The 21,594-nt window shown below is 40.1% G+C and overlaps 1 long non-coding RNA gene across 12 annotated transcripts in view; it reads right to left on the bottom strand.

Moving 5' to 3' along the window:
• The window catches only part of LOC135114229 (uncharacterized), a 238,827-nt gene that overhangs the window by 126,011 nt on the left and 91,222 nt on the right, over positions 1-21,594 (bottom strand). For 8 of the 12 annotated variants that reach the window (XR_010275458.1, XR_010275459.1, XR_010275457.1 and 5 more), the window contains 3 exons: positions 20,041-20,268; positions 19,337-19,425; positions 17,362-17,435 (listed from right to left, as the gene is read on the bottom strand). The exons of 1 other annotated variant lie outside the window; for it this stretch is intronic. This is a non-coding gene — a long non-coding RNA (uncharacterized LOC135114229). The remainder of the gene's footprint in view (positions 1-17,361; positions 17,436-19,336; positions 19,426-20,040; positions 20,269-21,594) is intronic. 3 more of the 12 variants (XR_010275452.1, XR_010275453.1, XR_010275460.1) reach the window with 1 other exon arrangement.

Genomic DNA, 21,594 nt, shown 5'->3' with positions numbered 1-21,594 from the left:
ACCTTTCACCTAGATCTGTCCTCTTTGGTCCTGACCTTGGCTTAAAGAGATGGATGTAGCGAGAGAGAGAGAGAGAGAGAGAGAGAGAGAGAGAGAGAGAGAGAGAGAGAGAGAGAGAGAGAGAGAGAGAGAGAGAGAGAGAGAGAGAGATTTGTGGAAGAAAATGAGAACCGAAAGGAAACTGCAGAGGAAACGGAAGAAACAAATCAAAGAAACGCAAGCTGATACGTTACACGCCTCCCACATGTGTCTTTTTCTCGCCCACACACACACACACACAGACACACACACACACACACACACACACACACCGCCTCCAGCTATCTAAACGAACGCGCTTTTCCGGTAATGTAATCAATCTTCCTCCACACTCGACAGGGATACACTCACTCACTACAAAACACAACAAAAAAAATGGTGGGAGTCTTTGTATCACTTCAAGCGCAGCACTCACCCGCCTCGAACTGAATGAAAACGAGCGTTTCTAGGAATGTTACGTGGAATGTCCTAGTTATTGAATGGGATAAAATCACTTGCGATCTTATAGTGTGTAATGAAACGGAAACTCTTTAGGTACTTATACAGAAGTCTTTCTTTCATTAGACGTTGCGCTATGGTGCAATTCTCATGTGTTGCAGTGGTGAGTGACATCTTTACTCATTACTTTTACTTACTATGCTTAAGTCTTTGTTCGAGTTGCTTCTCATTTCTCACCCTACCAGCTTCCATTTTCTCTACCATTTACTGCTCACTCTGTCACTCACTGTCCACTCTATCAATGTCTATCAATGTCCATCCTCCCTCCAATCACTGCCCATCCAGTCACTCAACGTCTATCTAACCTCTCATCACTCATCTTACCACTCACTGTCCACCTTACCTCTACTTCCATCCTTCCACATAGTAACTCAACGTCTGTCCTATCATTAAATAATTTTACCTTTCCTGTTACTCGCTCACTCTATCACTCGCTAACCTCCTACTTGCCCTCGCCGTCCATCCTATCACTTAACGCCTTCCTCGAGTCGCGGCCACGTGAGGGAACCTGAGGGACACCGTGAGCTGCGCCTCCTTCCATCATGGTCAGGATCCCGCCTCGCCAGCCAGGACCTAAGACGCAGTACAAAGTTCCCCTGCAAGGCAACGCTAACTAGGGAATCTGATCCACCCAGGCTAAGACTAATGAAGTACTCGTACGCAGCGCTGTACATAATTGGGAAGTCGAGGGAAGAGATACGCACGTAAACTGCTTAGGTAACTAACTAACTCGCCTAAAAATTGTCCATTCCTAAAAGACTGAGGTCGCGTTGCTTTCTACTAGAGAGAAAAGTACATCAAATTAAAGCTCATTATTATATTTCCTTTGTCCTCCACCTTTTCTGTTTCCAAGGAGGTCCTCGCCGAGACAACCACTCCTCGAGAACAATATTATACTTCTGATTCTTCATTTGCTTATAGAAAAATCAAAGAAAAACATGAGACAATAATTTTAACACAACAAGGAAGGAGGAGGAGAGAACGAGAGGGAGGTGGAATGAAAAAAAAAAAAGGAAGGGAAGATCAGGAACAAAGGTAGGAAGGAGAAAAAGGAAGAATAGGAATGATGAAGCGTTGGAGAGACGGATGAAAGATGGGAAAGAGGAAAGATATGAAGAATGAATGAATGAGAGAAAGAGGCAAACAAGAAAAGGAAATAAAAATGAGTAAGAAAGGAGAAAGAAGGGAAGTAAAACAAAGAAGGAAGAAGGAAAGTAAGAATGGTGTGAAAAGCCACATGAAGGAGGTAAGAGGATTGGATATAATGTATCACTCTCAACAATTTTATATATATATATATATATATATATATATATATATATATATATATATATATATATATATATATATATATATATATATATATATATATATATATATATATATATATATATATATATATATATATATATATATATATATATATATTCACCATTTCATATATCCATCCCACACGCGAGTGTTCATATTCATTCCACCTATGCCCATGGCCAGCCAGTCTATTCTGTTTTTAACCTCTCTCCTTCTCTACCTCTCAAAGGAATTTCATACCCACTTCCAGTCCTTAGGGAAAACACCTGTGTTTGGTCTGAGTCTTCCTTCCTGGTCACTGGCTAAAAAAACGAGATATCCTATTGGCCCTTTTACATCATTTCATGGCAACTCACTGGTCATTTCTTCTCTCTAAAAACCAAAATGTGATCCACTTAGCTCAGATAAATACAGCCCGCATGATAGCGAACTCTCTGTCCAGTTCAGTTCAGAGTTAGTCAGAATTCAGAGTCAGTCACCCAGTCACAAGCAGTCAGTCTTGGCCTCTCACTCAGTTCTGCTCAGCCACTCAGTCAGTCTTGAGAGGCGCTGCTCAGTCATCATTTCATATCTCTTCAGAGAGAGAGAGAGAGAACAACCAATCGTCACGTTACAATCTCGTCTCATATCAAGTGTGTACATTCTACCTATTATTAAATCAAGGACTCTCATCATACGTGTCTTTTACTCGCACACACCAACTGTATCACGACCCTCCAAGTTACCAGAGATACGAAGCTCACTAGCGGTTCTCCACGCTACCAACACACCAAGCTCCTCATCTGACCCAGCAATGGCACGCATGATCAACTGGGCAAGTACATCATCTAAACTCAGAACAGTAAAGAAGAGGAGAGGTAAAACATATTCGATACAAGTGGTGGACATCAATCCTGTCCCCTTCATCAAATAATCTGGAACAAGTAGTGGTCGCATCAAAATATTAAAACAATAAAGGGAAGGAACGGGACTGGAATGAGGGAGAGGAGAGAAGTGAAGCAGTGTACCCGGCAGAGCTCTGGGGTCCTGTCTATCACTCTCAAGGGTCCTGGTGTGTACGTAACTGAGATTAGTGGCCTCAGGTGTGACGGCGGCAGCCAGGTGGGCCATCTTTATAGGGGGAGGTGACAGGCGAGGTGGGGAAGCGAGGGGGAGAAATAGGGAAAGGCGTAGGAAAAGTGACAAACTGACAATACAAAGGGAAAAAAAAAGCGAGAGTTGAGGAAGGACGAGGAGAAAGGTGCGGAAAGACTGACTGACTGACAAATAATTGGATGCAAGGACAGACTGGGAGAGGAGAGAGAGAGAGAGAGAGAGAGAGAGAGAGAGAGAGAGAGAGAGAGAGAGAGAGAGAGAGAGAGAGAGAGAGAGAGAGAGAGAGAGAGAGAGAGAGAGAGAGAGAGAGACGAAGAAAAGGTGAAGGAAAACTGATATATATTGAGGAGAAAGCACAGGCATTGAGGACGAAAAGAAATTACGAGGGAGAGATAATATGAGAAAGGAAGAGAGGATCAAGCAGTGGGAGAATATCAACAAATGTGAGTCGTGATGTTTTTGTACGCGACGCTGACGAGGCGCGGGAGGAATGACACAAGGGATGACGAGAGAAAGGGGAAATAAAATGAAGGAAAGGAAATTGGTTAAGTTTTTGTTATCGCAAGATCAAGGAGGAGGAGGAGGAGGAGTGAAAAAAGAAGAAAACAAAAGAAAACAGCAGCAACAACAAGAACAGCAAACACCACCACCCAACCACCTACACACACACACACCCACTTCAACTCCCGACCTCTCCTCTCCCCTCCCCCATCCCCTAACCCCAACACACCACATCATTTCCCCTCCATAACAAGTACTGGTAGTATATAGCAATTTTCACGCAGCTAACTTGTCCCATCAACCATTTTTTTTTTTTTTTAATATACCAGTTTCTCATTCTCTTCTTTTTTTTTTCTATTCAACTTATATTCTAACGTCGCCCGCTAAACTTTTCCGCTCATTCTTAAATCTGACTTTTCTTTTAATGAGTGTTTTGGTGGGTGCGGCACCCGATGAGGGTGTTTTGTGGTCATATTAACATAGTGTAATGAGTTCCGTGGCAAAGTTACGGCGAGAGAGAGAGAGAGAGAGAGAGAGAGAGAGAGAGAGAGAGAGAGAGAGAGAGAGAGAGAGAGAGAGAGAGAGAGAGAGAGAGAGAGAGAGAGAAAGGTAAGGAAGGGTGACTAAGGTATAAGGAAGAGGGATGAAAGGAAGGTGAGAGAGAGAGAGAGAGAGAGAGAGAGAGAGAGAGAGAGAGAGAGAGAGAGAGAGAGAGAGAGAGAGAGAGAGAGAGAGAGAGAGAGAGAGAGAGAGAGAGAGAACCAATACCAAAGACCAAGAACTTCCAAGCCAGCTAACCGAGGACAGGAAATTAGAGAACCAAACTTAAGGAAAAAAAAAAAAAAAAGAAAAACGGTAAAAAAAAAAAAGCAAAGAAAATAACACTGTAGCCACCTCGCCCTGGAATCACATCATAACGATAATGCAAATGGATATTTATTGAGGAAACACGGATGCTTCTCTACCAAGTGGAATCCTGAGAAAGAAGTGATGCTAGAGTAATACAATATTATTTTTTCCATCCTGTTGAGTATTGCTATGGGGAAAATACGTGGTGATGGTAAGTGAAGGGGAAAGAAGAGGAAGAGGAGGAGGAGAGGAGGAGGAGGAGGAGGAGGAGGAGGAGGAGGAGCGGGTATACAGAGGGGGATGTAGGAGTGGTGACGTCAGTGCTATATATACACCGGGACAGGTAGAATCTGCTTCACCTTGAGTGGCCACGCCCTCCTTTACCTGGTTGGTTGAATGGCTGGCTGCCTCTCCCTCCTCCTCCTCCTCCCAAAGGCCTCCTCTCGTCTCTCCCTTTCCTTACTCTTTCCCTCCGTTCCACCTACACAAGACTCCATCCATCCATCCTTTTCACCCCTCACTCACTCTCTCAGCCTCTTTAATTAACAAGTATTCATTCTCTCTCTCTCTCTCTCTCTCTCTCTCTCTCTCTCTCTCTCTCTCTCTCTCTCTCTCTCTCTGGAAATTCTTGTACCATCTCATTCTAATCAATCGTTGTATGTACATTTGCCTTGTCTTTCATCTCTTCATCGGTCTCGTGCTCAGGGTAGCGTCTCCTCTTCTCCTCCTCCTCCTCCTCCTCCTCCTCCTCCTCCTCCTCCTCCTCGTCCATTGTTTCCAGGTTCCTCTTACGTTTCCATTCAAGTATCTAATAGGAGGTTTAATCTGCTATATCCGTCAGTATGTTTGACTTTCCGATCTGCTGCTGCCCTGAGAGAGATGAGAGAGAGAGAGAGAGAGAGAGAGAGAGGGGGGGGCGCGCAGGCTGGTATAGTTAACGCAATGATAGTTATCCCTTGTGTCTGTTGGTCTGTCTTTCTAACTGCCTGTCTGTTTATCTTAAACGTTTTTTAAATCTCTCTCTCTCATCTCTCTCTCTCTCTCTCTCTCTCTCTCTCTCTCTCTCTCTCTCTCTCTCTCTCTCTCTCTCTCTCTCTCTCTCTCTAAAATATCTCTCAATCGCATTTTCTAGTTACGGTACGCCACTCCTCTCTCTCGCTCAAGTTCAACTGAGAGTCCAGAAATCACATGCCTCTCTGGATCACCTCCCTTTCCGGCCACATCCTTCCTTTGCCTTCCCACGCACGTCCTTACCTGACCACATATCCAGTCCACTGCACCTAGTCTTTTTTTTTCCTCCCATACCTTGCATCACGCCGTTACTGTCTTTCTCTCGTTGTGTAACTTGTTGTGCGTTTGTTTCTTTGGATTTTCATATTAGTTTGGTACTCTAGTTTGTTTTGTATTGGTATTGCTTTTAGCAGCTGTTCACTAGTAGTGTTTAGATGTTAATTCTTGTAAAACGTGACATGTTTTTACCTATGTTTATTTGTGTATTGTGTCTGTGTGAATACTTTCTTGTTGAGTAAGCCTTTTATTGTTATGATGATGATGATGATGATGATGATGATGATGATGATGATGATGATGATGATGATGATGATGATGATGATGATGATGATGATGATGATGATGATGATGATGATGATGATGATGATGATGATGATGGTGGTGGTGGTGGTGGTGGTGGTGGTGGTGGTGGTGGTGGTGGTGGTGGTGGTGGTGGTGGTGGTGGTGGTGGTTGTTGTTGTTGTTGTTGTTGTTGTTGTTGCCGGTGTTGTTGTTGTTTCTCTTGCAATGTCAGTTTCTCTTTGTATATTCTTCTCATTCCTTCTAACATTTCGTGCTTATGATTCTTTTCCGCTTTTTTTTTTTTCTCATTCGTACAATACATTCACACTTTGCTCTCCTGTTAATAATCTAGGTATTTCTTCTTATAACAGCATTATTATTATCATTATTGTTATTATTTTTATAGTAATGTTAGTTTCTCGTATTATATTTATCTCTTTCTTCCATTTTTTTTTTCTTTTTTTTTGTCATGTTTTTTCGCTTGTTTCTCATTTGTATAATACATTCACGCGTTACTTTCCTGTTATTTCTTAAGGTATTTCTTTTTTATCTTTTTTTTTTTTTATAACAGCATCACTTCCTCTTGCAATATTTGTTCTTTTTTTTCCAATCTGTTCCTGGTATTCGTATTTCTTCAAAGAATATCACAGTTTTGCAGCTACGTCTCATATCGCATTCTCACTGCCATGTCAGTTCCTAGCATAAACACATCCTGTTCATTGTCTTTATATAATGGGATTTCTTTCCATAATAATATCGTCGATTGGTCTTGCAGCTTCTCATGTTATCTCACTTTTTTTTTCTATTTATTTATTTATTTATTTTTTTTTATAAGTCAGCGTATTATTTATTCATTTTTATTTTTGTAATCAAACGTTTTCTAGCTAAACTTTTCCTCTATTTCTCATGTTCCTTCACTCAATGCTGCATTTTTATAACCTGTTATTATTTGCCTACTATGTCATATTTGCTTTTACATCACACTGTCTTTAATCAGTATATATTTTTTAACTGAATTTTCTTCCCGGTTCCATTTCTTATTTTTCTTCAGTCAATACCACATTTGTCTAACATGTCATCGTATTATTTTCTTACTAACCCGTATTTACTTATACGGCGCCACACATTTTCTTTCATCGTCATATTTTTTTTTTTTCGAGCCAAATTTTTCTTCCTAATTCCATTTTTCCAAGTTTTTATTCAGTACCACCTTTTTTTTTTTTAACCAGTTATTATATATTTTTTTCTTTTTTACTAAGCCATGTTTACTTCTGCAGCACCATATATTTTGTTATATTACCATTTATTTTTCCCAGGTTTCTTCACTATCACATTTTTGAGACTATCCCCTATATTATTTTCTTACTAAAGCATGTCGACTCTTATATAATCGCACAATTTTTTAAGAAATATTTATTTTTTGGGGGGTTTATTCTTATTTCTAACAGATCCTCATACTCCTTCACCCTGCATCACAATTTATTGCAATTACACCTCATTTTTCTTTTTCCTTTCACGCAAAGTTATGTCCATCTCTATAACACCCACACTTTTTTTTTATTACCATCCTCATCCTCTTCCTTTAGTCAAACTTCCTAACCTAGGCACTCATCCTGTACTACATACTCATAAGAACATAAGAAAAATAAGGGAAACTGAAAGAAGACATCAACCCTACACGTGCCAGTCCCTGAAAGAAACATACCTACAGTACCTTTATCTACCTATCCTCCTCTTCCATGAATTTGTCTAGCCTTCTCTTAATGCTCCCTTATGACTCAGGACTAACAACCTCATTATTGAGTCTACTGCATTCACGTACCACTCTAAGAACGAATTCCTTCCTGAACCTGTTTTGAAATCTAACAGTATAAAACTTGACCTCATCATTTTCTGTCCTCTTCTGATTACAAAGCCTCTTGCATCCCTCCCTCTTCAGGCTGCTCTTCGTCATCGCACGGTTACTCCCTTCAGAATATACTACTTCCTCAGTCGCGGAAAACTGTTTACATCGAGGACTGTCTTTCTGTGAATAGAATGGCACAGCATCGCGGTGGTGAAAGGTCGCTACGGAATGGCCAAAGGTGAACACTGATTGAGCCTGGGTACAATTCTGTTCACGGATACGGAATAACAGGTGGAGGTGGTGGTGGTGGGTTAAGAGGAGGAGGAGGAGGAGGAGGAGGAGGAGGAGGAGGAGGAGGAGGAGGAGGAGGAGGAGGAGGTGGTGGTGGTGATGGTGGTGATGGTGGTGGTAGAGGTAAAGGTAGAGGAGGAGGTAGAGGAGGAGGAGGAGGAGGAGGAGGAGGAGGAGGAGGAGGAGAGAGAGTGGGACAACTGGAGGAGGAGGAGGAGGAGGAGGGGAGGAGGAGGAGGAGGAGGAGGAGGAGGAGGAGGAGGTGGTGGTGGTGGTGGTGGTGGTGGTGGTGGTGGTGGTGGGTGAGGAGGAGAAGAGAGAGGGGGACAACTGGAGGAAGAGGAGGAGGAGGAGGAGGAGGAAGAGGAGAAAAACAAAAACATTACCACCACCACCACCAACGACAACAACAACAACAACAACAACAACAACAACACCAGCACCACCACCAACAACAACAACACCAACAACAACAGCGAACATAAACACACACACACACACAAAAAAAAAAAAAAAAAATAGGAGGGGGAGCTGAACACGAACAAAAGAACACGAAAGAAGACGAGGAAAAACAAGAAATATGAATACAAACTATATAGACCTACCACCACCACCACCACCACACCTAACGCCCATGTTTCCGACTGCTCGAATCACTCTTTCCTCCCTGTCAGACGCCTCCCCTCCCCCAGCACATGTCACGAGGTTCAGGTCAGCGGGAAAGGTTATGAGAAGCACATCCGGTTATGGGAAGTCACGTAACGTAGTGCCCTAAGGTCAAAACAAGGGAATGTCCATTTTCTGCATAAATTCCTTCCGTTTGTCCATGTTTTCCAACCGTATATTTTAATTTCTATATTTTATGTTAATCCGACGTGTTTTCTATTATCGTTTTTATTTTTGTTGTTGTTATATACTACACTATTATATATTTAGTTTCAATACAGCTTTATATATATATTTTTTTTCATTATTGCTATTAAATTTTCTTCTCTTTATATACCACACTATTTCATTTTGATTTCCATATAATTTCATCAGTTATATTGGTTTTGTTAGTTATTTTCTCCATGTACTTCTTTCTGGTATTCAGTTTGTTTTCCTATTTTTTTTCTATTATTTTATCTATAATACTTTGTGAACAGCGTTTCTTTTGGTTTTATTCCCCTCCATTGAATATTTATTTGCATTGTTTTACTTGTCTGATTTTACTTTCTTTATCTACTTTTTTCCTTCAGTTTCTGTTTTCCTATTCTTCTCTTTTTTTTTTTTTTATGTTTAGTACTTAGTGTTTGTTTTTATTTTCTTTCAGTGATTAATCTTTTTCTATTATCCGAGTGTTTTTTTTTTTCTCATTAAGTTAATAATATTTCCGTTTATTTTGCAGTCTTACTTTTAAACCAAATGCATTTTATTTTCTAGTTTATCCCATGTCGTCAGGTTTAATTTCGCACAATATCCACTTACTTCATAGTCTCGCCTCTAACCCCAATGCATTTTTTTTTAACTTCTGTCTCACATTAAGCTTCACGTAATAAAACAACAACAACAAAACACAAAGTCAAACGCGGCTCTAAATGTAAGAAACGAAAGAGAAGGGAAGATGAAAAAAAAAAAACTACCGTAACAGAAATATGTAAGATACAGCTATATACAGAAAACAAAGAAATTGAAAAGAGGGGCGAGAAAAAATAGAAATACCAATTTTTAAAAGAACGAAAAAAACAGCTAAAAATAAAAGATACAACCGCACGCTACACAGAACGAGAGAGAGAGAGAGAGAGAGAGAGAGAGAGAGAGAGAGAGAGAGAGAGAGAGAGAGAGAGAGAGAGAGAGAGAGAGAGAGAGAGAGAGATTACCATTCCAGCAACCCTTCCTTCACGTCCAATTCTGATTACTACTATACTTGATTACCAAAAGAGGATGAGCGTTTGATGGTTTCCTCACACAATCATTACACTAACACGGGAATGAGGGGCGTGGGCGTGCGTGTGTGTAGGTGGGCAGGTAGGTATGCATGTAGGGTGTAAGTTTGCGTGTAAGTGCATGAGTGTAGATACATAGGTAGGTAGGTGTGTAGATGTGTAGGCGTGTGTGTAAATTTGCGTGTGAGTGCGTATGTGTAGGTAGGTAATTAGTATCGTAGATAGGCAGGCGTGTATGTAAAGTTTGCGTGCGTATATATATAGTTAGGTAGGATTTATAAATTGCCCGACCAAGTGTACGAATATACGCATGGAGGAGAGTGAGTAAGTTTGCGTGTGCGTGTGTGTGTGTAGGCAGGTGTGTATGAGCGTAGGTGTGTATGTATGTAGGTGTACCGCCCCTCCCTGCCTTCCTCCCTCCTTCACTCCCTCTCTCCCTTGCTCTAAATAACGTCCCGTCATTCACACAGCCTGCAAAAAGTTGATACTGAACCTGCCACCGCCTGCAAACTTTTCAAATCGGAGCTTCAGTTCACCGACTCGTGCTGCAAACGGAGCTTCGAATTCAAATCTATCTGGAGCAGGAGGATTTGGGACTATTTTCGAACACGCCCTACGAAATGATTTTTTTTTCTTGAAGGGGGTTGGTGAGAGGTAAAGTTGGAGAGGGTGGTGGTGGTGGTGGTGGTGGGTTGGTGGGAGGGAGGGAAGGAGGGAGGGAGGGAGGGAGGGAGGGAGAGAGAGAGGGTGTGTGTGTGTGTGTGTGTGTGTGTGTCTGTGTGTGTGTGTGTGTGTGTGTAAAAGGTGAATATTCTAGAATATTCTAAATTAAGAGCCTGTATGGAAACGAGATGAGGAATAGCATTGAAAGGTGGTGATTAGTGTGTGTGTGTGTGTGTGTGTGTGTGTGTGTGTGTGTGTGTGGGTGTGTGTGTGTGTGTGTGTTTCCATTAAAAATATGAATTTTTTTTTTTTATGTAGGAAGGACAATGACCAAGGGCAACAAAAATCTAATATAAAAAATGCCCACTGAAATGCCAGTCCCATAAAAGGGTCAAAGCAGTGGTCAAAAATTGATGGATAAGTGTCTTGAAACCTCCCTCTTGAAGGAATTCAAGTCATAGGAAAGTGGAAATACAGAAGCAGGCAGGGAGTTCCAGAGTTTACCAGAGAAAGGGATGAATGATTGAAAATACTGGTTAACTCTTGCGTTAGAGAGGTGGACAGAATAGGGGTGAGAGAAAGAAGAAAGTCTTGTGCAGCAAGGCCGCGGAAGTAGGGGAGGCATGCAGTTAGCAAGATCAGAAGGGCAGTTAGCATGAAAATAGCGGTAGAAGATAGCTAGATATGCAACATTGCGGCGATGAGAGAGAGGCTGAAGACAGTCAGTCAGAGGAGAGGAGTTGATGAGACGAAAAGCTTTTGATTCCACCCTGTCTAGAAGAGCAGTATGAGTGGAACCCCCCCAGACATGTGAAGCATACTCCATACATGGACGGATAAGGCCCTTGTACAGAGTTAGCAGCTGGGGGGGGGGTGAGAAAAACTGGCGGAGACGTCTCAGAACACCTAACTTCATAGAAGCTGTTTTAGCTAGAGATGAGATGTGAAGTTTCCAGTTCAGATTATAAGTAAAGGACACACCGAGGAAGTTCAGTGTAGAAGAGGGGGGACAAATGAGTGTCATTGAAGAAGAGGGGATAGTTGTCTGGAAGGTTGTGTCGAGTTGATAGGTGGAGGAATTGAGTTTTTGAGGCATTGAACAATACCAAGTTTGCTCTGCCCCAATCAGAAACTTTAGAAAGATCAGAAGTCAGGCGTTCTGTGGCTTCCTTGCGTGATAAAATGCGTAACAAGACGAAAAATGAACGAGAAAAAGAATGTCCCTGTTTATAAACTAATCACCTTGAAAATTTCTCCAAGGTGGCAAAAGAGGCAGAGAGGAAGCGAGCAGGAACAGACAAGTAAATAAATAAAGACAAAAATACAGATATACCAAGCTTTCCAGCAAACAAAATCTCAACATACAAATAAGTACACAAATCAACTAGAAGACAAAAGAGAAATACAAACATTTTAGTTCACGAAATGGACACACAAGTAAATAAACAAATAAACAAGAAGATAAGCAGATACACAAACATTTCAGCGACTAAAATTTAATCAAACAAGCAAATAAATAAATAAACTAGAAGATAAATAGATATATAGAACATCCCATTAGACGAAATACCAACTTACAAGTAAATAAACAAACAAGAACACAAAAGAGATACACAAACATCTCAACACACAAATAAGAAGAGACAAAAACTGAGACACCAAACATGCCAGAGCAATGTATATAATACATAATTAACTAAGCACGAAAAAAACAAAGATAAAAACACGTGGCTGCAGATAATTTTAAGAAATCAGATACAGGAAATGTAAGCCTTTCTTCCGCTGTGTGTGTGTGTGTGTGTGTGTGTGTGTGTGTGTGTGTGTGTATGTTGACCTTGGAATACCGGTCATCGGCCACCAACAGGAAAAACACACCAGACACGTTAATTTACGAGTATGCAAAAAGTTTACATCACGACAGGGGAGTGGACGGCGACATTTAATTTCGTGACAAGTGTTACCGGATTGAGAGAGAGAGAGAGAGAGAGAGAGAGAGAGAGAGAGAGAGAGAGAGAGAGAGAGAATTTTTACATTTACTGGCTGAATACTGACCAGAGACAAGCGAGGAATGGTGGGTAACAAACTTTCTCGGAGTGACAAGTTTTATTTTATTTTTTTTTCCGGTTGTTAGTGATGATGCTAAGGTTGTTAGTAATGACTTATAAATTGTTATTAATACCAGGTTGTTTGTTAGTGCCAAGTCTCAAGCTGTTAGTGCTAAGTTCAGGTAGTTGGTATCGAGCTAAGGTAAAGGTTTAAAACAAAATTAAATGCATTTGTTCGTAGGGATAGTAGATGCATGTAAGTATGTAGCATAACTTGTACTGAGATTATGTGTAGGCCTACTTAATCTTGCAACTTTCCATGTGTTCATATGTTGTTTAATTATCTCCCAAACCAACCCTCCTTCTCTCTCTCTCTCTCTCTCTCTCTCTCTCTCTCTCTCTCTCTCTCTCTCTCTCTCTCTCTCTCTCTCTCTCTCTCAACTCATGACAAACAAACCTCTTCATGAACAACTGGTCTGTTTTGTTTGTTCTTCCTTTGTGTTTCTTTGTGGAGGACACGCATGCAGTCCTGTGCTGGCAATCGAGAGAGCGAGTTATCATTAATTACGCGGCACTTCAACGCGGCGAGCCGAGTATCTATTTGGGTCACATGTAAGCACACTGCAATGAGTTTTAATCCGCTCTAAAAACACGGAAATTGATGGCGCTTGTACACGGCCGCGGGGAGACGCGTTTTTTTCCGGCTACAATTTGGGTCAAGCACGTGTATTCAAGCTGCCCCAAGATGCTCCTTGCTGAAGAGGGAGATGTTGCTTCTTAATTGTTTGTCTGTCTATTTTTTTTCTTTGAACGCTTTAATTCATGTGTGTTTATTGTTGATTGTATTTTTTTTATTGGTTTTAACATTGTCCTTGCGTTTTTTCTTGTCACGGGACGGAGAGAGAGAGAGAGAGAGAGAGAGAGAGAGAGAGAGAGAGAGAGAGAGAGAGAGAGAGAGAGAGAGAGAGAATGAAAAAGAACAGAAAATTACAACTAAATACCAAGCAATTAAGTTAATTTGAGATACGTTTATAGTGACTTTATCCTTAAAGCACAATGAATAAAAACCAACATTGATTATATCTCTAAATCGTATATTAAAGCTATGGTTACGCACTGATCATAGTTTCTAGTCTTCAACCCTCCACGAACAGAAATGAAAAAAAAAAAAAAAAGATCCGTATGTTTATATCACAATATTTCACAAAAAATTCGCCCACAATATTTCACAAAAAATTCGCCCAACACAGACTTTCAATGATCTGACCCTCAAAATTGCAGGAACACAACTAATAATAGGGGTAAGATTTATACCCTTTAACTCAATGGAAACTGATAGGTATACATGTTAAAATTGTATCATACCTATAATTTCAAAATAACACATACCTTTAATGACTACTCCCTAATCTTGAAAGCTTTAGGAATACCAATAACAATGATATTTATACCGTCAACTTCTCTGCAAACTGCGAGGCATACGTGTTAGAAGTACATCATATCTCTACATTTCACAACGACATTCACTCAACACACACTTCTAATGATCTGACCTTTAAAACTTAAGGAATTCAACTAATAATAAGATAAAGATATTTACACTCTCAACCTCTTGTCTAAAAACCATGAGGAATATGTGATAAAAGTATACTATTCCACAACAACACTCACTCAACACCCAAGTCTAACGGTCTAACCTTCAAAACTTTAGGATTACCATTAATAATAGGACAATGATATTTATACCCTCTAATTTTCCTCGAGAAGTTGAGAGGCATGCGTTTTTACCTACAGGGGAGATAACATCCCTGTACTCCCTGCCTGGTCGTGTTCCGCATCGCCTCCAAGCTGACACAAAGACTGTCTCCACAAACACAAACACGATGGAGGGAAAGAGGACTGGAGGAGAAACGAAAGGGAGAGATGAAGACGACCTGGATCGAGTAATGAAGATTGGCTGAGTGAAGAAAGAATGAAACTGATATAAAACAAACTAAAATTGGGTGATAAAAAATTGTTATTTTTGATTAGCTAAATTAATGGTGCCACAACAACGATGTCAAATGGTGCTCATGGTTAATATGTCAAGCTCTAATGCAAGAGTTAACCAGCATTCTCAATTAGTAATCACCTTCTCTGGTTAGGTTAGGAATTCCCTACTTGCTTTTGTATTTCCACCCTCCTTTGACTTGAACTTTTCAGAGGGAGGTTTCAAGACCCTTAACCTCCAATTTTTGAGGATCGTTTCTGACTGTTTGGGGACTAGCAACTCAGGGGGCTTTTTTTTTCTTATATTTTGTTGTCCTTGGTCGGTGCCCCTTCTACATTAAAAAATAAAAAAAATAAAAATAAATAAATAAAACCCAGTGAAAGGAGAGAGAAATGGAGAGAAGGTAGGGCAATACAATCGCACAAAGTAGTAATATCAAATTCAAGTGAGTTTTGTGTGTGTAAATTGAATAGGAATTAGTACCCCAAGGCGTCTCTTAAAATAAATGAGCCTCTCTTTTGGATTTCGCGCTCCTATTTTTTTTTTTTTTCAGGAATTAAGGAGTGAAATTTGAACAAGCACCTTTTTAACCATATTTATTTTATTTATTTTTGTCCTTGGTTGATTTCCGCAACATGAAAAAAAAAAATAAATAAATAAAAAGGAACTAATGAGCTGGTTTCCGCTAAAGTTTTCACGAAGAAGAAGAACTGGGCGGTGATGAAGTATATAAAAGTAACTGCCTGATACTTCTTCCCTATCTTAAACCTATTACAAAACATCACTATTTTGGCCAACCTTTTAGTACGCTCAGTGGCCGAAAAACCTGCCGCATTCACTGCCATTGTGCTTAACTTTTTCCTTCAACCACAAGTCCTCTGATCTGTTTGCCCTCTCACCAGTTGCCAGGTTTTGTAAGAAGACTGTCAGCTGATTAAGACTCTAGGACTAAGAAAAAAGACAAAACACACTGGAATGGACTGCAGCAGGATACTCGACGTCGGAATTAACGTCGACATGAAACGGAATATACACAAGAGAAAGGAAATACAAAATGGATGTTGAGAGAAAACCACACAAGGAAGAAAGAAAAAGTTGAGATATTGAAAACGGTGGAGAGGGAGAAAAAAAAAATGAAGAGCAAAGGCGATAGAAAGAAGTACAAAATAAACCAGACAGAAGGAATGACAAAGAAGCAAAAATAGAAGATACAAAGGAGAGAAAGCAATAAAAAATAGCACACAGAAAGGAAAGAGAAGAAACTGAAAGTAACACGGATCAGGGAGAGAGAGAGAGAGAGAGAGAGAGAGAGAGGAGAGAGAGAGAGAGAGAGAGAGAGAGAGAGGTCACGGAAAACGCATCAATTTTGCATAACGAAACAAAACGACGAACAAACTCAACTTGACAAAGCCTTCAGTTATCGGTGGCTTCTTCTTCTCCCGCCCCCTTCCCTCCTCCTCCTCGTTCTTCTACTTCTTCGCAAACTTTCTTGACTCTTCCACTTCCTCCTTCCAAACCTCATCGAGTTTTTAATTTTTTTTATTTTCTTCTTAATCATCATCTTCCTCTCAAACATTCTGAACTACTCACCTCCTCCTTTCTTCCCCTCCTCTTACTACTCCTGCCCATCCTCTCATCAAAACAAAGCCTTAGCCAGCATCAACCAATCCTTGCTGTGGAGAAGCGAGAGTTGATCTTACGAGAAGACGATCAAGGAAGCAATAGAGTGACGGATGGATGACACTACAAGGGAACCAGAGAGAGAGAGAGAGAGAGAGAGAGAGAGAGAGAGAGAGAGAGAGAGAGTGTGTGTGTGTGTGTGTGTGTTGCCTTTCACCTTCTACTCTACGGCAGGTATAGAAACTTCATCTTTAGTTCCCGTACACAAAAATATTCTTAATCAAAGCTTCTGCGCGGCAAGGAGAGGTGAGGGTGGGATTATGGATGGGGGGAGGGAGGGGGAGGTGAAGGAGGGATGTATGGATATAGTGAGTGGGTGTGTCTCCCTCCAGGACGGCCACCGAGTTGCCACTACGAGAGAGAGAGAGAGAGAGAGAGAGAGAGAGAGAGAGAGAGAGAGAGAGACTTCGGACTTTCCTCACACTAAACTTGCAGCATGAAAAGTTGAAGTAACTCCTGCCAATGTTTGTTTTTGAAGCTTTTCTTTTTTCTTTTTCCTCTCTCTCTCTCTCTCTCTCTCTCTCTCTCTCTCTCTCTCTCTCTCTCTCTCTCTCTCTCTCTCTCTCCTTGTCTCCCGAGTATATAATTTTTTCAACAGTCTTATTTTATGTTTGTTTCTTTTATTTTCTACTTTAAGTCCACAGAGCCTGAGAGAGAGAGAGAGAGAGAGAGAGAGAGAGAGAGAGAGAGAGAGAGAGAGAGAGAGAGAGAGAGAGAGAGAGAGAGAGAGAGCTTCACAAATAGCCAAAACTCTCACACGCGTACACACACACACACACACACACAAATACAAAAGCACGTATGATATATATGTAGTATGTATGTATGTATATGTATTTGGTGTTCTACATATTCCATCACTAGCAGTATTATATTCAAACACACACACACACACAGACACACATGCATAAATATATATAGTCTTTTAAAGTATTCGCATTCACGGGAGTACATGCTTTGTGAGGCTAAATAGAAGAATTTCTATTATAATGTTGTGTGGAAATGCTTGGATATATTGCATTATTCCGTGACTCATTGATCAGGTCTAATACATACGATTCATTTTACGCCTTCACACCCGTCCAATCTTTCATTTCACGCCAGGCTAGACTTGATATCAAACTGCAGTGCTGAAAAAAAAAATACAGGAGATAGTTTCGTTGCTAAGAAGAGATGCAGGAGGGGGAGAAACATGTGATGCAAGTGATAAAAGAGACTGAAAATAATACTTTAATACAGGAAGGCATGAGAAGTAAAGAAAAAGAAGCGGGTAAGTCAGAAAGAGAGAGAGAGAGAGAGAGAGAGAGAGAGAGAGAGAGAGAGAGAGACAGAGAGAGAGAGAGAGAGAGAGAGAGAGAGAGAGAGAGACAGAATATTAATAAATGTTTTTTAAATCATTCTAAGCCAATAAAAATAAACTTAAAAAAAAGAGATTCCTTTCTAAACAATGCAATAAACAAACAAATGAGAGAAAACGTAAAGCAAATAGTTCATTATCCAAATAAATAAAAGAAAGAAAGAAAACAAATTAAAAACCTACATAAGAACAACTAAAATTCCTCCATGAAAGAAAATCAATGAATTCATAAAAAAAAATAATAATAACAATAATAATAATAATAATAACAATAATTCATAAAACAAAGAAAGAAAAACGTATTGTTAAATATTGGCGTGAGAGACATCCACTTTATATTCCTGTGCTTCCTTCTTCACATTACTGAAAACGCCTCAAAGGACACGAGCATAACAGCGAAGTAATCCTCTAACGCCAAAACACCCACTGCCTCCGTGCTTGTGTGAAGGCATCCGTGAGTCGCCGCTGCTGCCCTCTCTGTGCTACTCTTAAGCCTTGTCACCTCCCACGCCCTGACCCACCACCACGTTCCCTTACGGCTCACCACATGCTAGTACTGCCGTGCTACAGTCAATCATAGCCCAACACAGGTTACAACAGCTAGCCACAGCCCAGCCCAGCTCACCACAGCCCACTATAGTCCCACACAGCCCAGTCACATCTCTAACGCAACCCTATACGAGCAGCCACAGCCCACCAGAGGCCAATACACCATACACAACACACAATATACTAACTCCCACCATCACCATACCTAAATCCTATTGCCTCCCTCTTTCCTTCCATCTCCTCCTCTGACCCCATCCCACCACCACCTCCACACTTTACGCAACTGACTACATAACATCTCTACCACCACCACCACCACCACCATCACCTTGACCCAGAGAGAAAGATTCAGAGAAAAGATATGTTCGTCAAAAGGAAGGGATGGTATTTGTTTTGTCTCGTCAGTCACTAGGGATGGATTGTGGTGTGCTAGAATATGAGGTTAATTGTGATGTATAAGTGTGGTGTTTGTTGATGAAATGATGTTAATGAAGGTTCTTTTCTAGTTCGTTTTATTTATTTATTTCTTTTCTAGCTGGTGATGTGATATAGATATACAAAATAAAATGAGAAAGAAAAAACATCCCAACAAGACGATTATACAATAGAGAATACAGAATAGGATATTAATTAAGGTCCTTTTCTTAATATTTTTTTTTCTCTATTTAGTGATTACGATTTAGATATACAAAACAGAAGTCAAGTGAGAAAAAGTAAAAAAAAAACATAACATTCCAACAGACGACACAAATGAAAACAAAGGAACACTCCGCTAAGAAAAAAATAAGATTCTTTTCCTAATTTGTACATCTTTTCATTGTAGAAATTATGGAAATGATAAAACAAAAAGAAAATCATTTGAGAAAAGCTAAAAGAACCTAACAAGACCAACAAGAAATAAAAACTATAAAAAACTTGCCAAAAAAATTAAGATCCAGTTTCCTTCATTCCGCTTGAGTGTAAAGGCATGAAGAAAAGCTATTTAGAGAGGAGCATACCACCTCGACCATGACAGCTTCTGGAATGTTCACCACGCTCCAGTGCATCTTTCCGCCACTTGCACTCACTCACTCACTCACACACTCACAAGCGGTCAGGTGCAAGAATCTCAGCTTAAATCTCTACCTGAACTTCACCTGGACCGGGACACGAGCAGAAGGAGGCAGGGGCAGTGCATGTGCAGCCATCCATTTCTTGAGACTGGACCAAAAGACCTGCTGGACAATACACCTTTGAAATTCCACTATTTTTTTTTTCTCCTCACACCTTTAAAATTTAATGATTTTCCCCCCAAACCTTTGAAATTTCACTATTTTTTCTCCTCACATCTTTGAAATTCTACTTTTTTTTCTCCTCACGCCTTAAAGTTCCACTATTTTTCTCCTCATATCTTTAAAATTCCAGTATTTTTCTCCTCACCTTTTGAAATTCCACTATTTTCTTTCAAACCTTAGAAATTCTACAATGAATTTTTACTATTTTCCCTCCCACCTTCGAAATTTAACTGTTTTCCTCCCACCTTACAAAGTTCACTATTTTTTGTCCTTCCAACCTTTAAAATTCCATCATTTTCCGCACCTTAGCAATTTCAATATTTTTCTCCGGTCTTACAATAAATCCCCTTATTTTTCTCCTACCTTTGAATTTTTTTTCCTCACACCTTATTAATTTTCCTCCCTACCACACTCGAAACTCCACTATTTTTCACCCACCTTAGAAATTCCACTTCTCTTACCACTGAACGCAAACACAGACCATAAACAAAACACATGGCGACTGAGAGGTGACCTGATCTAACCTGAACTTAACCCAACCTGACGCAACCTGACCTGATGACGGAGTTGCAAGTCACCATGTCGGTTCATGGGTGGGAGGCAGCGGCAGGCATGGCATACGTGGGCTTGGGTGGTTTTCGGGCCGTTTTATGAATGACTCTGTGCTGTGACAACTTCTCCTTCCCGGACTTGCGTGTTTGGAAAGGTGAGGGTTCGAGTTTATCTTCTCTTCCAGCCTTTGCCTTAAATCGAGCCTCCTAGGGACTTTCTTTCAGACTTAACCTGTGAGGGATTTGCGAATACTCCATTACTAATTTTTTTTTTCTTTTTTAAGGATGAAGTGAATGTTAGCAAATAAGAGCCTAACGGAATTGCCAAGAAGCCAATAGGAATTTGGAAATATTCTATCAATACTTTATTTTTTTTTTCCAGAATTAGGTGAAGGTAAAAAAAAAAAAAAAAAACTACTAAAAACACATATGGAAATCTCGAAGAAGCCAGTAGGAATCTGAAAATACTTTACTATTTTATTTTTCTGCAGGATGAGGACATAAGAAGTACATCCATAAACTGGTGTACATTACTGATATAAGGCGCTTTCGATACCAATTTTAGGCTGAGAACGGCACTGAAATCCTAAAACCTTACTATCCTATGCCGCTTATTGATGCTAGAGTTATATAATAGACCAGAACATAAGCAACACTAAATCTAAAGGTAAACAAGATGAAACAAACAAGACAATGAAAAAAAAAAGAGAAAGTCAATAATCTAAACTCGCTCTAAATAAACTTTTGACTGGCTGATTAAAATTACACACCATCGCAACAACGGAATCATACATTTGAAACAAACTCTAAAAACAATCCTTTCAAAACTCCCAAATCACACGGTAACATAAACACCAGCTTCAGAACACAGGTACAGACACACCTTGAAAAGCGGAAAAAAAAGCACACATACTCTCACAGAAATAAGCAACACATCATAAGCAGCAATAAATCTAATATCAAATCAAATGAAACACGTGCACAGAGATGATATGAAAAAAGACTCAGTAATTACGATCTTCTGACTAAGTGGTTAAAATTCTGCACTTCTACCACAACAACACGGCCATATAATATCTACAATAAACCTTAACCTTGTAGCTAATAATAACACTTGATTCTTCATTAACTGTACTGAGCCAGACTAATGTCACTGACAGTTAAGGATTTGCAGTGCAGTGTCTTTGCACTACTTTATTTATTTATTTTTCTTTTTTGTCAGTGTCAGTAAGAAATCACTTTAAACAAACAAAAAACAAAAATAAACATGAACATTAGTATCGAAAAGCTGTATCAAATCACCCAAATCACATGCTACACCATAAACACCAGCTTTAATACACAGATACAGCCACACCTTCAATAAAACTAGCAAAAACCCTGCATTCACTCCCCACACGAATATCAATACAGTGGACAGCATTTGGGCCTGTTCCCTGTCCAATCATACCAGCGCGACTATGGAGTATTGCTTTCGCTGTGTGAATGCTTGACTGCCACGTTCACCCATTCTCCCAAAAGCCCAGACACCGCCGCAGCTACACACTTTGTATTTTTT

The sequence above is a fragment of the Scylla paramamosain genome, chromosome 27 (genome assembly GCF_035594125.1).
Source record: "Scylla paramamosain isolate STU-SP2022 chromosome 27, ASM3559412v1, whole genome shotgun sequence".
NCBI lineage: Eukaryota > Metazoa > Arthropoda > Malacostraca > Decapoda > Portunidae > Scylla > Scylla paramamosain.
Note: the sequence above shows the minus strand (reverse complement) of the source record. Positions and strands in the feature narration are given on the sequence as shown.